The following is a 15,878-nucleotide window of genomic DNA, read 5'->3' on the forward strand; positions in this document are numbered from 1 at the left end:
TGATAAATAAAATTTTGAAAAAAAAAACAAATTAAAAAAAAATCTTCATTATAATTTTGGAAAATTCTTGAAATAACCAGTTGGTCAAGCAACCAACATCTGTGCAAAGAGGCGGAGTTAAGATTTCTTGTTGAAAATGAGAGGTTTGGGTGAGGGGTCTTCCATCTATAAACATTTATACTGCCTTTTTTTTCTTGCCCAAACTATTTTCAGCAAATTCTATTCCATATTTCCAACATCTGCAGTTTCTGTTTTGCTGCACCTACAGTATTAAACACTGCATTAAGTTCTGCTTGTTTACCTTAGTAGGTTGTGCACTGAAATTCGATGTTGTAAAAAGTAACAATAAAGCTGTTGTCAGTTTGTTCTTGACCCTTGCCTCAAGTAAGAACGCACACTTCAAAACGCTGCAAAAAATGAAAAAAATAAAATTGAATCAATGCAAACACCAGTCACCCACTCAGCAATGCACATTCTGCCCCAGTGTAGTGAAATGTTTGTTGCTGAAACTATCAGGAACACACTTCCATTAATAATATCATCAATACAAAAGCCCCAGGTTCAAAATCTGAGTGAATGAAGCCACCAAGCAAGTGTGGTATCTAAGAACAGCTTCAATACAGAGGTTAATTGGGACAGAATGGGGCTTGTATCATTCTGGAGTGGGTTGCTCAATGAACAAGAATGCCAGATTCGGAGCATCGACATCTGAAGTCGCAACTGCCAATAGCCCATTTCATACCAGGCCTCCGATTGGAAGCCAGTTACTAGCGTGGAGGGAAAGCATAAAACACCTTTCATAGAGCAGCCCTAAAAGGCTGCTCCAGTGCAGCATTCATGTGAAGCAGCGACTTGTAGCTGATGGGGAGGGGGGGGGCCCAACTGGTGCCTTAGCATCACCTGTCATAAATACGCAGCAGAGCAATGGCCGTCTTCCCTACCCATAATCCCCCACGCACAACAGTTCCAGCTGCATGGGGGATTATGAGTAGGGAAGACGGCCATTGATCTTCTGCGTTTTGAGCCGCAGAGAGCGGCTCTGAAGGCTGAAGCGGCCCGGTGAGGCTGTCACAGCCTGCTTTGGCCACCTCCTGACGGCTCCCACTGGCCCCCGCTGCCCTGACGGCTCCCACCCACCAACCCTGCCTTGTGAGGGTCATGGAGGGAGATGGGTCGCAAGCTGACGGCATCATCAGCTCAGTGTGAAAGGAAAAAACGGCTTCCTTATCTGGTTCACTAAACGGCCAATCTACTGGTTAGCCAGTGTGTAAAATACCATCAATGTATCCACAAGTCAGCCCCCCTAAAACCTTAAGATCACAACATACATCTAAACAGAAATAATGCCTTCTGGTTTCTTAGACAAGTGATGACGCTGAAAATGTTTTTAACAACAGCAAAATTTCTTGAGGCAAACTAATATCCTACTACATGGCATGACTTCTCACAAATAAATATGGCAAAAGAGAAAAGATTCCAAATCCTAGGCTTTGAACCCTAGTTGTGTGGGAGACAGGAGGTGGAAGGGTCAGCAGGAGAAGTCCAGCCTTCACAGGGCTTGCTTGAGCTAGAAGGGAGTGAAACATGAAAGCCTGCAAAAAGGGAGAAGCATTTATAAAACTAAATCGCTTTTATTCAATTGTATTATTAAGGTGGAGAATGTCAGCTGGAATGAGAACCACTGCCTCAAATCAATATATTTTTCATTTAAAAATACACCTGTTCTAATGAACATTTCAATGTATCCATGCCATACATTTTCCTGGTCTAATTAAAACATTAAAACAGGCAAAAATTGGACCAATCACCCAGAGCGTTTGTGTCGCACCAGGATGAACATTCAAAGCATTACATGCTGCATATAGGCACATAATTCTCATACATAATAAGTATGAGTCATAAATTAAGATTAAAATATATAGACACACATTGAGCTGGTGAGTATCTCAATGAGCTGGGCCCCTCTTTGTCTATTTGTTTTATTGTTTATGTTCCCGACAGATTCAACAGAGGAACAGTGTATTTCTCCTAGACATTGTGAAATCCACTTCCAGGCCAAAACATACACAGTTCCTGCCAACTTGAAGCACACCAGCACTGATTCACCAAGGAGTTCAACAACCCTTGAAAGTAACTTTAACTGGGTTCAAAGCCCTCACCAAATCCAGTTCTGTGTCTTGAATCAACTGCACATGTCAGCCTGCACGTACAGTAGTCTGCAAGACTACCAAACTAAGTTTAAAAATAGACTCCAAAATACGATCAACAGCAACTGAGGAAGAAGGTGGTACTGTCAAAAGCAATAGTTTATCAATGAAATAAAACCAGATCCATAAGTTTTAAAATTTTAATCACTGTACCTTGCATGCAAAAACACTTGGAGCAATCAGAAAAAAGCCCACACAAGATTTGGCATGTTAATCTACTGTAGGGGACCTCAGAGCAGACCCAATCCTCTCCTTGCTTATTTTACACATAAGACTTTACTGGGCAACAATCAGAAGTGGGAACCCTTGCTAAATATTTTTCCACTCTCCCTACCTTCAATTGATTGCAGAACTCCTATTTCCATCCTTGTCCAATTAAAGTAAGGATCTGTTCCTGGGAGATACATTGGGACTTGCTAGGTACAGATATGCAGGAGTCACTCCATTTTTCAGATGAGGCATCAGGGGAGCTCCTTGTCTGATTTATTACTAATGCAGAGGACACTTTAATACCTCCCAACTCAAAGCAATCAGGTTTTTAATTGAAAGGTTATACAGTTTTAATAGTTTAATCGATGAACTAGCTCTGACCCATTGACAGTATAAAAACTCAAAATATAAAATAGTATTTTAGCTAGACTTACATGTTGACTTAGCAAAAATCTCTCGGAAAAGAAACACCATTTCAGCTCCATCCCCAATTTCAGACTTGAAAATGTATATTCATAAAACTTTTAATGTCAAGAAGAGTCATGAGCTAAGAATTTAAACTTAGCCCTCTGACTATTTATTAAATACATTTATGTTTTGGCAGCTTTCTCTGCAGTAGTTCTGGAGTAAAGCAAGTCCCAGTTCCTGCAGCAGAATGAACTCACTTGTCAGCATTTGGTTTTGGAATCATTTTGAGGTAGAAATTGCAAAACTTGCATCAAGTAAACATTCAATACAACAAAAAATTCAGAGCTTTCACCAGAACTCTTTAGTCTAGAGCAGTGGTTCTCAACCTTTTTCTTTCCACTCACATCCCACTTGAAGTATTCCCTATGCCATCGGTGCTCTGTGATTTGTAAGGGATTGCTTAAGGTGGTATGTGGGTAGAAAGAAAAAGTTTGAAAACCACTGTTTTAGTCATCCCTCATTGACTCGTTATGTGCACGGTTTCAGAACTCCAAAGGAAATGGGCCAATGACAATTTTTCACAAGCAAAATATTTAAAGAACAATTGGGTTGAGAGCAGTGATTCTCAACCTTCCCTTCCCACTCACATCCCACCTTAAGCAATCCCTCACTAATCACAGAGTGGAAAGAAAAAGGTTGAGAATCACTGGTCTATAGGGTTTAATATTTCAAAGTGTTTAACTATTCTAACTTGTATTTATGTAAATATGGTCCATGCTCCTGGAGAAACACCATCTCGTCTTTTCCGTGCGAGCATGGCATGAACGATAAATAAAGGTGACTTGACTACTACAAGAAAAGTTTTATGAAAGCTAATGTATTAATTCCTACACCAGTGGTTCTCAACTTTTTTTTACACTCGCATATGACTTTAAGCAATCCCTATGCCATCGGTGCTCTGTGATTAGTAAGGGATTGTTTAAGGTGGTCTGTGAGTGGGAAGGGAAGGATGAGAATCACTGCTCTAGACTCAATTGTTACTGAAATATTTTGCTTGTGAAAAATTGTCATTGGCCCATTTCCTTTGCACATAACAAGACAATTAGGTACAATTAAAACAGTGCTTTTCTAACTTTTTCTTTCCACCCACATACCACCTTAAGCAATCCCTTACTAATCACAGTGCCAACTCACTAATGGTGGACATTAAGGGGCGTCAACTGGTACATGCCGGATTTTTCAAACCCTCTCGCTCAAGGGCACTGAACCACACCTGCACTCGGTGAGTACTGTGACAACAAATTCGCTCAGGTTTTAGCGGATTTCCCCTCCATCACTATGCCCCATTTCAACTCTGTGGAGCCTAAACACAGGGTGAGACACCAGATCATTACAGAGGGCCCTCCCCTCCAACCAGGGTACGGCATTTCCCACCCCGCTCCCCCTCCCCGAGAAACTCAACCCGGCTAAAGAAAAGTTTCAAAAGATGGAGGAACTTGGCATTGTGTGGCCCACAGATAGCCAATGGGTCTCCCCCTCCATGTGGTACCAAAGGCAGCAGGAGGTTGGAGGCTGTGCAGAGACTACCACCACCTTAATGAGGTCACCACGCCTGACAGGTATCCCATGCCCCATATCCAGGACTTCACCACTAACCTAATATTTTCTAAGGTGGACTTCCTCAGGGGTTATCATCAGATCCCAGTCCACACCGATGACAGTCCCAAAACTGCCACCATAACCCCCTTTGGATTATTTGAATTTCTCCGCACGCCATTCAGGCTGAAAAATGCAGCTCAGACTTTCCAAAGGTTGATGGACACAGTGGGCCAGGATCTGCAGTTTGCCTTCATCTATCTCGATGATAGATGTACCGAGCACACCGCTCACTTAAGACTATTGTTCTCCAGGCTAAGTGAGTTTGGTTTAACCATCAATCCGGCCAAGTGCCAGTTTGGCCGAGAGACAATTGATTTCCTGGGCCATCACATTGACCAACATGGGGCCAGGCCGTTACCTGCAAAAGTGGACAGCATTCGATCCTGCCTCAGGACATCGACTATGAAGGGACTGCAAAAGTTCGCAAGTATGGTTAATTTTTATCATCGTTTCATACTGGGAGCAGCCCACATCATGAGCCCTTTATTCCCCCTCATGGCAGGGTCCAGGAAGGTCACTCAATGGACACAAGAGGCGACCAAGGCTTTCCAAGCAACTAAAGACACGCTGGCCAATGCCACCCTCCTTGTGCACCTGAGGACAGCCGCCCTGACCACCCGCACACAAGACACCTCCATCACAGCAATCGGGGGTGAACTTGAGCAACTGGTTAATAGACGGTGGCAGCTGCTGGCCTTTTTCAGTAAACATCTCAGGCCACCAGAACTCGTCCAGTGCCCTTGATAGGGAGCTATTAGCATTATACCTGGTGATTCGACATTTCCATTACTTCCTGGAGGGCAGGAAGTTCAAAATCTACACAGACCACAAGCCACTTACCTTGGATTTCAGCAAGGTGTCAGACCTGTGGTCAGCCAAACAACAACGGCACCTGACCTATATATTTGAATTTTCGACAGACATTGAACATATCGCTGGCAAGTCCAATGAGGTGGACAATGCTCTATCTCGTCCGGCTATTCTAGTGGTGCACAACCCCGGCCAGATATCAACTATGCAGCCCTGGCTGAAGCACAGTCGGCAGAACCTGACATACCAGCGTACTGGACGTTCAGATTGTTCCAGGTAACCATACGCTGTTCTGTGATACCTCAACTGGTAAACCGCACCCCATCATTCCAGCCGCGTGGAGGAAGCGAATTTTCGATTTGATCTACAATTTGGCTCACCTCGCTATCAGGACTACAGTTAAAATGGTGGCCAATAGGTATGTCCGGCATGGCCTCCATAAAGAGGTCACTCAGTGGGCCAAAGCATGTACTTAGTGCCAGGCATCCAAGGTCCAGACCCACATTAAAGTTCCTCCACAGCCCTTCGAATCAGCACACCGTCAGTTCAGCCACTTGCCTATAGACATTGTAGGCCCCCAACATAAGGGGGTGCACATTATCTGTTGACCATGGTTGGCAGGCTGACCAGATGGCCAGAGGCGGTGCTGCTGACTGAAATCTCTACGGAGGCACATGCATGGGCATTACTGAACACCTGGATGGCACGTTTTGGGGTTCCCGGACACTTAACATCCAACTCAGGGACCCAATTCACTTCCAGCCTGTGGACTGCCTTAGCAAACTCCCTAGGGACTAAGTCCACCACACCTCAGCATACCACCCACAGGCCAACAGTTTGGTGGAGAGGTTCCAGAGGCACCTGAAGACAGCCCTTATGGCCCAACTCACTGGACCGAACTGGACCGACGAACTCCCTTGGGTCCTCCTCAGCATTCGTACTGCCCCAAAGGAGGATCTGGAGGCATTCTCTGCCGAGTTGGTCTATGGCGCGCCTCTAGTCATCCCAGGTGAATTTGTGGCTGCTTCTGAGGATATGGGGGAAGCTCCCGGTAGCCACATTGTCTCGACTGCACAAGTGCCTGGACACACTGGTCCCTGTTCAGCACAGAGTGCACAGCCAAGCCAGCATCTTTGTTCCAAAGAACTTTGCAGACTGTCACTAGATATTTGTCCCATGCAGGGCTCACTGGCCGCCTCTCCAGCGGCCTTATGGAGGGCCATACCGCGTTGTCAGACACAATGGTGGCAGGGAGGAGACCTTCACAGTCGACCGGCTGAAACCGGCACACATGGACTTTAACCACCCGGTCACTCACCCAACCCCACAGCGCAGGGGCCAGCCTCCAAAAGACAACATTCCGCTTGTCAGTTTTGGGGGGGGGGGAAATCGTGTAGTGGCCCGCGGACACAGGAAATGGCTATCGAACACAACGATCGAGCAAGCAGCACGCAGGATGGGAGACCTGCTCCCATAGGCTGCAGTAATAGCGGTCAAATCAACCAGTCACCGTCAGCAGATCACAGGGGGTCCAATCCGAGGCGTCCAATCGGCAGCCAGCTCCGCCTAAGCCACGCCCCAGTGGTGACGCAGCCAGCTGCCTATAAAAGGCAGAGCTGCATATCAATAAACTCAGTGTTGATTACACTCCCTTTGTGTGAGAGGCTTCTTTCTTGTTATAACCTCGAGCTATAACCGTAGTGACCTGCTACAAGGTTCCTATAAGGCAGCAGGGTTCTGCAATTTTTCAAGGTTTAGCAAACATTTTTAAATCTTTTCTTTAGTTCACATGAAAATCTATTCCGTAACAAGCTTAGAACAGAGCTTTGATTCAGGAGTCAGTGTCATAAACAATGCGTCCTGCCCAATAATCAACCCAGGATAATTTGGGCTTTATGGTGGAGATTTTAGCTTGGGAGAAGCAGTTGACACTAGTTCACGTCATTCCATTGGAATCAAAGATAATTTCTGGAACCGTTAATGGTATCTTTCTACTATCTGTATGCTTTCAGATCTCAGGAGCAGGGATCAACTGTCACCTAATGGACCATGAATTCTGTAATGGCTTTGAAGTCCTCATCATTCACACCATTCTCCTCAATTAACTAAAAGGGCTGTATTAGCATACTGAGGGCGATGGCAACTTTTACCAATGTCTGCTGGTGGCTCCCTGAGACATGAGAAGCGTCCCACATTTATCAGGAAAACTTTCTTGGCAAAGAAAATTGACAGATTGATAGAGAACCTTTGCCTTGCACAAGTTGATTATTGAAGTAATTGTCTTTCAAATACCCATATCAGAGCTGATGATAGAAACAGAAGTGGGAATTCTATTTCATTGCCAATTGTAGTGAGGAGTGCTCTACATATTTAATTGAATTATCTGAAATTTAAATGAAACTTGGAATTAAAATTATATGAAAACATGATCAAACATAATATCATTTCCATGAAGAAAAAAAAGAAAATTCCACAGATTTATCACTGCTGGACAAATCCCAAAAGGATCCCTGAGAACAAGTTAACCACCTAGTGTTGAATAAGAGGCCAACGTGCATGGCAAAAGGGAAGAAGAATATGATTGCTATCAATGACTAAAGGCAATGTCCTGGACCACACAAGAGCTACCAGGGTGGTAGCATTGGTATCCTTAGAGTGTCCACAAATCCCCAGCACCTGATGAAGTGCATCCACACATGTTATGGGAAGCTGGGAAAGAACTTGCAGAGGCCTTGGCTGAGATACTTAGATCATTCGTAGCTTTGTACGGAGCCGGAAGACTGGAGGGTGGCTAATATTGTGCCATTACATTAAAAGGGCAGCAAAGACAAACCAAAGAATTACAAGCCAGTGAGCTTGATATCAGTGTTCAGAAAATAGCCAGAGGGAATTCTGAGGGTCAGATTTGGATTGAAGGTAGTCAACATGGATTCATGATAGGAAGATAATATCTCACAAATCTGATACTTGTTTTTGATGAGGTGACAAAGAGGATTGATGAGGGCAAGAGTTGTGGACATTGTAAACTGTATATGGATTTCAGCGAGGCCTTTAACAAGGTCCTGCAAGGTTACACCACTTGAAATCACAAGGCTGGGTCATTGGATTCAAGATTAGCTTTGGGAAGAAGTTAGGGTATAATAGTGGAGGGACGGTTTTCTGATTGGAGGCCTGTGATCGGTAATGTGCTGCAGGGGTTGGTGCTTTGTCCACTGTTGTTGGTTAACTATATTAACGAGAGAGATGACAATGTAATTAACATAACCAGTAAATTTGCAGATGACACCAAAATGAGTGGTGCAGTGAAGAATGAGGAATACATCTAAATTTACGAGTTTAAAAAATTGGCCAGCATTATTAGCATAGAGATTAGTGCAATGCTATTTCAGTGCCAGTGAACGGAGTTCACATCCACTCTCCAAAATGTATAGAGTTTGTAGGTTAATAGGTGTATTTGAGCAGAGTGGGTTCGAGGGTCAGAATGACTTGTTATATGCTGCATCCCTAAATAAATAGGATCTAGATCAGTTCGGAAGATGGGTCAAGGAGTGGCAAATGGAATTTAACTCTGACAAGCGTGAGGTGCTATACTTCGTAAGTCAAACCGGAGCAGGACTTGCACTTGATTAGTAGATCCCTGTTGTAAAATAGAGAGACCAAGGTTACAGGTGCTTCGTTCCCTGAAAGTGACAACTCAGATGGACAAGCATTTAGCATGCTTGCTTTCATTGAGCTGGGTATCGAGTACAGAAGTTAGGACCTTATGATGCAGTTGTTCAAGTCATCGGCGAGACAACACTTAGGATCTTGTGTGGAGTTCCGATCACCCAGCTAGAGGATGATCATCAATAAATTGGAAGACTGCAGAGATTCACCAGGATGCTATTGGGACTAAAGAGCTTGAGTGAAAGGGAGAGGTTAGATAAATCTCTCGTTTTATTCCCGAGAGAGTAGGAGGCGGAGGAGTGATCTTGTAGAGATTTACAAAATCATGAGGGGCACGATTAAAGTGAATGCTCTCAGTCTTTGTTCCAAGGTAGATGACTCTAGAACTAGAGGACATGTGTTCACAGTGAAAGGGGAGAGACTTAAGAGGGACTTGAGGGCAACTTTTTCACTTGGAGGATAGCGTATATCTGGACAAGCTGCAAAAGGAAACTGGAGAAATGGACATAATTTTGACATTCAAAAGACATTTGGATGACTATTTTGATAGAAAGGGCAGAGAAGGATATGGACCAAATACAAGCAAATGGAACTGGCCAGAATGTACACTTGATCTGCATGGGCGAGTTGAGCCAAAGGATCGATTCTGTGCTATGTAACTATAACTCAATAAATATAGAAAAAATATTCATAATGCATGGTTATAAATAAGAAATTCTAGCTAGAAACAAGCACTATAAACCAACACAATTTAAATTTTGAACTGATGAACGAAACTAGATTACAACTATAATCATGTAAGTGTTCCTTCAAAAGCGTCATGACATAAATGACAGGGATGCAAAAGAGACCATCTTTTCCAGACTTCCCTTCCCAAAATAGAAATGATGATAGATATCTGGAGCAAATAATTAGCTCACAATGAAAGCTTTTAGACAGTTTAACTGGTCTTTTGCCTAAAAGTGAACATAAAAATAATCATTAATCTTACAAAGCATGAAATGCAAAAACATCCCGTTAAGCAAGGTCAACCCATGGAAAGCTGCTGGACTGGATAACATTCCAGGCAGAGTGCCCAGGGGATGTGCGGCTCAGCTAGCAGATGTTCTCACCGACATTTTTAACATCTCCCTGAGAAGCGCTGTGGTCCCAACGTGCTTCAAAACCACCACCATTGTCCCCATGCCAAAGTCATCTGTGTCCTGCCTCAATGACTACCACCCTATCGAACTCACGCCCATCGTCATTAGGTGCTTCGAGATGCTCATTATAGGGCACATCAAGCTCCTGCTGCCCCTGTCACTGGACCCACTGCAGATTGCATACAGATCCAACTGCTCTATGAATGATGCCATCACCACCGCCCTCCATCTAGCCCTCACCCACCTGGAAAATAAGGACTCCCTTTTCGAATGCTGTTTATTGACTTCAACTCATCCTTTAATACCTCAGTTTTTCATAGGGAAGTTGGACCTGCTGGGTCTAAACAGCTCCCTCTGGAATTGGATTCTTGACTTCCTGTCGGGGAGACCTCAAGCAGTTTGGATCGTAACAGCACCTCCAAGACCATCACACTGAACTCTGGGGCCTCCAGGGCTGTGTGCTTAGTCCACTGCTGTTCACTCTGCTGACCCATGAGCGTGCAGCTAAACACATCATCAAGTTTGCTGACGACACGACCGTGGTGGACCTTATTAGTGAGAATGAGGAGACAGCGTACAGAGATGAGGTGCAGAGCCAACAACGTGCATTTGAACATTAATAAAACAGATGAAATAAATAAATAAACAAATAAAATAAATAAAAGAGATGGTTGTCGACTTCAGGAGGGCCTGAGGAGACCATGCTTCGCTGACCATTCATGGCTCAACTGTTGAGGTCATCAAGAGTATCAAGTTCCTTGGCATGCACTTGGCAGAGAATCTCACCTGGTCCTTTAACACCTTCTCCATAGCCAAGAAAATCCAGCAGCCCCTCTACTTCCTGTGAAGGCTGAGGAAAGTTAATCTCCCACCCTCCGTCCTCACTACATTCTACAGAGGATGAATTGAGAGCATCCTGTGCAACTGCATCACTGTCTGGTTTGGAAGTTTAAAGACCCTGCAGAGGATAGTGAAGTCAGCGGAAAATATCATTGGGGGAGTCTCTTCCTACCGTGATGGACATCTACAACACTTGATGCAAGCAAAAGGCAATAAACAGACTCCAACCACCCCTCATGTAAACTGTTCTCCCTTCTGCCATCTGGTAGGAGGTACCATAGCACTCGGATCCTTACGTCCAGATTGGGCAAGTTTTTTCCACCAACGCCATCAGGCTCCTGAATTACCAGAGCACATGTGGATAGTGTACCGTGGACCTTTACTGTATATGTCTTAATATTTTAATATTTCAATGTGATTAACTTCTATTCTAACTTATATTTATGTAAATATGATCTGTGGTCCTGAAGAAATGCCATCTCATCTTTACCGTGCGAGCACGGTATGAACAATAAATAAAGGTGACTTGATTTGTTCATAAGACACATTCAAGAAATAGTTGGAACAGAATGAAGATGAGGTAGAGCCTTTTTTTTAAACTGGAAAAATATAAAGTTCAATTTTATCCAAGAAGTATTTACACCAGGAGCATATTTGATACTGTTCAATGCAATTAACTATTAAACCATTTAATTTTCATGGGCTTATTCTGTGGTAGCAAGGTACTTCCATGCTTGTTTTTATGTTGGGTCTCTTTTTTTTTTATTCCCAACTAGTGTTGGCAATTATCCTTGCACATATGCAGTCAATACCAGAAGTAGGCTTCAGGAAAGCTTGAAGATTTTGAAACTGAGCAGTAATCCAGAATTTTTAAAAAAAATTTGACTTTGGAATCAGGATTTCTGACTTCAATTGCAAATTGCATAATCTTTGGGTGACAACGTTCATATGAGGAGTGTTTCACAGCACTTGGCCTGTACTTGTTGGAATTTAGATTGAGGGGGATCTCATTAAAACATTTTGAATATTGAAAGGCATGGACAGAGTTGATGTAGAAAAGTTGTTTTTCTTGGTGGGAAAGTCTAGAACAAAAGGGCACAACTTCAGGATTGAAGGCTGTCCGCTTAGTACAGAAATGTATAAGAATTGCAGAAATTGCTGCAGTCAGAGGTTCCCACCTGCTTCAAAAGGGCATTAATCATCCTGGGACCTAAGAAGAGTGGTGTGAGCTACCTCAATGACTACCGCCCAGTAGCACTGACTTCTACTGTGATGAAATGCTTTGAGAGGTTGGTCATGGCCAGAATTAACACGAACCTAAGCAAATATCTGGACCCACTGCAATTCGCCTATCGTCACAATCGCTCCACGGCAGATGCAATATCACTGGCTCTCCACTCAGCTCTGGATCACCTCAAAAACAGCAACTCATACATACGGCTGCTCTTCATCGACTACAGCTTAGCCTTCAATACCATTATTCCCTCAGTGCGGGTCAAAAAGCTCCAAACCCTGGGCCTCTGCACTCACCTCTGCAACTTGATCTTTGACTCCCTTATCAGAGACCACAGCCAGTATGAAATAGAAAGAACGTTGCCTCCTCACTGATTATCAACACAAGCACACCCCAAGGATGTGTGCTTAGCCCACTGCCCGACTCGAAGTTGGGGGGGAACACGACCCAGTCCTCATCAGGTGGAGAGGGTCAAGAAGTTCAAATTCCTGGGTGTCAACATCTCCGAGAGTCTGACCTGAAGCCTCCATGTCGATGCAATCACAAAGGCGGCCCACCAGCAGCTAGACTTGGTGAGGTGATTGAGGAGATTCGGGACGTCACCTCGAAAACTTCCACAGGTGAGAGCATTCTGGCTGGTTGAATCACTATTAGGTACAGAGGCGCCAAATCTCAGACAAGAAAAAACTCCAGGGGGTTGTTAACTCAGCCTGAAACATCACAGGCACCAGCCTTTACTCCAACGAGGACATCTACAAGAGGCAGTGTCTTAAAAAAGTGGCCTCTATCCTCAAAGACCCCCTCCCCCCACCCACCTAGGCCATGCTCTCTTCACTCTGTGACCATCAGGAAGGAGGTACAGGAGCCTGAAGACGAGCACTCAGCAGCACAAGGACAGTTTCTTCCCTCTGCCATCAGATTCCTGAATGATCAATGAACCAAAGACACTGCTTTACTTTTCGTGCACTTTTTTTTAATATATATGATTGTTGTAAGATGGTTTATAATATCAATGTTTACACTGTGACGCTGCCGCAAAAGGCCTAATTTTGTGATTTGTTCATGACAATAAATTCTGATTCTGAATTTCTTCAGCCAGAGGACATTAAATATGTGGAATTTGTTGCCACAGGTGGTTGTGGAGGCCAAGTCATTGGGTATATTTAAGGTACCGATTGATAAGTTCTTGATGAGCCAGGACATCAAAAGTTATGGGGAAAAGATTCAAACATTTCACACTTGAGACCTTCATGAAGGAACGAGCAAAATGTAGGCAGGCTCAAGCCTGAAACGCTAGTCATGTATCTTTATCTTTGCTACATGAAGTATATTGTTTGACCTGCTGAGTTTCTCCAACTTTGAGTTTTTCTTTCTAAATGTTACAATCTATTTTGCAAGAGAGCAAGTATACACATTAAGAATTGGCAACACTCACTCACCCCTTTCACACTTGCATCCCACCAAATCAGCCATTCAATGGCCTCAGATAGGAATGGGGGTTTGGCTTTTCGCACTTGACCACTCCAAACTCGGACATTGAATGCTTTTACATTTGCAAGGAGCCATCCCCAGGGTCAGGACTGTTCTTCCTTCTACCAGTGACATCATGACACATCGAGCGATAGTGGACCTGCCCTAAATCCTAATCAATGTATTATATTTGAACAAAATTAATCATGCCTAATTATAACATCATTAATCTTTATGTGCAGCACAGAATGAGCCCTTCAGCCCCTGTTGTTGTTGTCCTGACCTTTATAAGGGACCGTGGGAAAGTGCAGACAATTTTTAAATAGGGTGGGAAAGTTGGTAGCACTATTGCGTACAATTTATAAATACTGTGAGGAAAAAGCGATGGTGGACCTGCCCTCCCAGAATTCCATGAGGTAGAGAAAGGGCTGTATGCATGGAGGGGTTTCTCTGCTACACGGCATTCTGTGCCATTGCTTACCCCCCCACCCCCACCACAATTTAAAAAATTGTTTGCTATTGCTATTTATTTCCTCTCTCCTCCTGCACCTTTTCCAGGGCAAAATTTATACCTTCATTTTAATCTTTTGTTCCTTCACGTTCCTGCATTCATGCAAAAATTTGAGTCATTTCAATCCCACAATGCAATTACTAGGGGTTGCAGCCATCAATCCCCAGCATGTGATGATGTCATCTGACACTGGCGTTGAGCTGATTTTTGTTTTCACACGAGACACTTTAAAGGCCAATTGGCAGTTAATTCCTGGGATCACTTGAAAGTGGCTATTGAAACAGCCAGCGTCAAACCCATGGTGGGAAGTAACTCAGTGGAAGACACCTGGGGGCAGTTCTCGATCTCATCTTTAATCTTTCCTTGTAAATCAATCACTGCAGCTTCAAAATAAATTCATCGTGTGCACATTGAAATATTGTGACGTGATCAGTGGCTAAAAGGGTGTATTTTTATGTGAAGGGGCATATCCAGTGGTGTCACTAGGATTGGTGTCACCCAGTGCAGTAATTCATGGTGTCACACCGCACTCCCCCGCCCCATGGACCTCCTCCGTAACTGAGTGGAAACCTTTTTTGATTTTTCTCCTTTTTCTTTAATTAATATTCCATTCTCAAATAAGTTATTGATCTAGGTTCACAAATACTAATTACCACAATATTGTAGCTAAAACACCAGAAAATTTGACAAAAGCAGTGAGTATAAAAACACCAGCAACAACTAAAACAACAGCACATCCTTGTAGTGCATGCAGATAAAACCACGTGATTCGAAGCGTCACTGTAATTGGGTAATAATGACAGCTCTGACCGGAGTTCATTATAAGGTTCAAAAAATTGGCATAAAGTTTTAGCCTTGTAGGTCTGTTGATATATGTAAGCTGGACTTACAAAAAGTGCTTTTGTTGTTATAACTAACCACAGGAATAATTTTATAATCATAATAAATTTCTGTTGAAACACTACACAAAAATTTTATACAGTCATTTTGGTGTCACTCCCCCTCTGATGGTGTCACCCGATGTGGTCCACACCTCCCACACTCCCCTAGACCAATGGATGATGAAAACATGGAAAAAATATTTTAGAATAGCTCAGAAGTAAACTCTATGTACATTTATTTTTAAATCTAAAAGTGAGAGTCCATTTTTATATGCCAATTTGTTACTCCCATTTTATTACAGATTTAATAGCACTCAGCATTTACCAATTATTAAGTAATCACTCAAGAGAAGTCAAGAAATGGCTGCTGATCATGTTTAATGCAGATATAAGTAATCTGCATAAAACAGTGATTGCAAAACGAGAGGATCTGTTAACAAAATTGAAAAGCTTCAAGCTAGGCACAAGATCAGGAGAATTTTCTCCCCTGCAGAGTGGCCATTTTTTAAAGAAAAAAAGCACCTTTTAAAAGCAGCTGATGCCATGTCAATTATCTCCTTTAAACTAGAACTGGATGGTAAAGAAAGTATGTGTACAACAATTCTCTGATGTGTGAATAGGAGAGGTCAATTGTCTGCAACTGCTTAATGTGTTCTCTTATTTCAGTAGAGATGAGATTATTTAAAATAAATTATTGGGTTAATTATTCTTGTAAAACAGCAAATACTGGAATTTTAAATGAATGTATTCAGCTTTTAAATGTATTGAGTTTTTGATTACTACATACTTTTAGAGTGCCAGATTTTGTTCCTTTTCCACCAAGCCGCGTCATGCCAGGAA

The 15,878-nt window shown here is 43.1% G+C and overlaps 1 protein-coding gene across 2 annotated transcripts in view; it reads right to left on the minus strand.

The window, feature by feature from the left end:
- The window catches only part of raraa (retinoic acid receptor, alpha a), a 657,787-nt gene that overhangs the window by 572,599 nt on the left and 69,310 nt on the right, over positions 1–15,878 (minus strand). For both annotated transcript variants that reach the window (XM_069906794.1, XM_069906796.1), the window contains one exon: positions 302–407. The gene's annotated coding sequence lies outside the window, so the exon portion shown is untranslated. The remainder of the gene's footprint in view (positions 1–301; positions 408–15,878) is intronic.

This window comes from Narcine bancroftii, chromosome 12, assembly GCF_036971445.1.
Source record: "Narcine bancroftii isolate sNarBan1 chromosome 12, sNarBan1.hap1, whole genome shotgun sequence".
NCBI lineage: Eukaryota > Metazoa > Chordata > Chondrichthyes > Torpediniformes > Narcinidae > Narcine > Narcine bancroftii.